This window comes from Nomia melanderi, unplaced genomic scaffold, assembly GCF_051020985.1.
Source record: "Nomia melanderi isolate GNS246 unplaced genomic scaffold, iyNomMela1 scaffold0014, whole genome shotgun sequence".
Classification (NCBI taxonomy): domain Eukaryota; kingdom Metazoa; phylum Arthropoda; class Insecta; order Hymenoptera; family Halictidae; genus Nomia; species Nomia melanderi.
Window position 1 is genome coordinate 2,802,926 of NW_027475130.1, and position 955 is coordinate 2,803,880.

Below are 955 nucleotides of genomic sequence, written 5' to 3' on the forward strand. Positions count from 1 at the left end.
TGCATTGTCAGTAGGAGGCACTGGCGCATGAATCTGAGCAGCGGGAACGACCTCGGACCACCAGGGGCCTAGAAAACCACCGTCTAACGGGGCCGGACACTCAGGCTCAGGGGAAAATCCAATATATGTCTGGCGATATCTCGGGTGCTATTAGAGATAGCGCAATAAATCAACGTGCATTGTCTGTAGGAGGCCGTGGCGCATGAATCTGTGCAGCGGGAACGACCTCGGACCACCAGGGGCCGAGAAAACCACCGTCTCATGGGGCCGGCCACTCAGGGTCAGGGGAAAATCCAATATATATCTGGTGATATCTCGAGTGCTATTAGAGATAGCGCAATACGCCAAAGTGAATTATCTGCAGGAGGCCCTGGCGCATGCATCTGTGCAGCGGGAACGACCTAGGACCACCAGGGGCCGAGAAAACCACCGACTTATGGGGCCGGACACACAGGGTAAGGGAAAAATCCAATATATATCTGGTGATATCTCGTGTGCTATTAGAGATAGCGCAACAAATCAAAGTGCATTGTCTGTAGGAGGCCCTGTCGCATGGATCTGGGCAGCGGGAACGACCTCGGACCACCAGGGGCCGAGACAACCACGGTCTAACGGGGCCGGACACTCAGGCTCAGGGGAAAATCCAATATATATCTGGCGATATCTCGGGTGCTATTGGAGATAGCGCAATAAACCAAAGTGTATTATCTGTAGGAGGCCCTGGCGCATGCATCTGTGCAGGGGGAACGACCTCCGACCACCGGGGGCCGAGACAACCACCGTCCCATCGGGTCGGACACTCAGGGTTAGGGAAAAATCCAATATATATCTGGTGATATCCCGGGTGCTATTGGAGATAGCGCAATAAACCAAAGTGAATTATCTGTAGGAGGCCCTGGCGCGTGCATCTGTGCAGCGGGAACGACCTCCGACCACCAGGGGCCGAGACAACCAC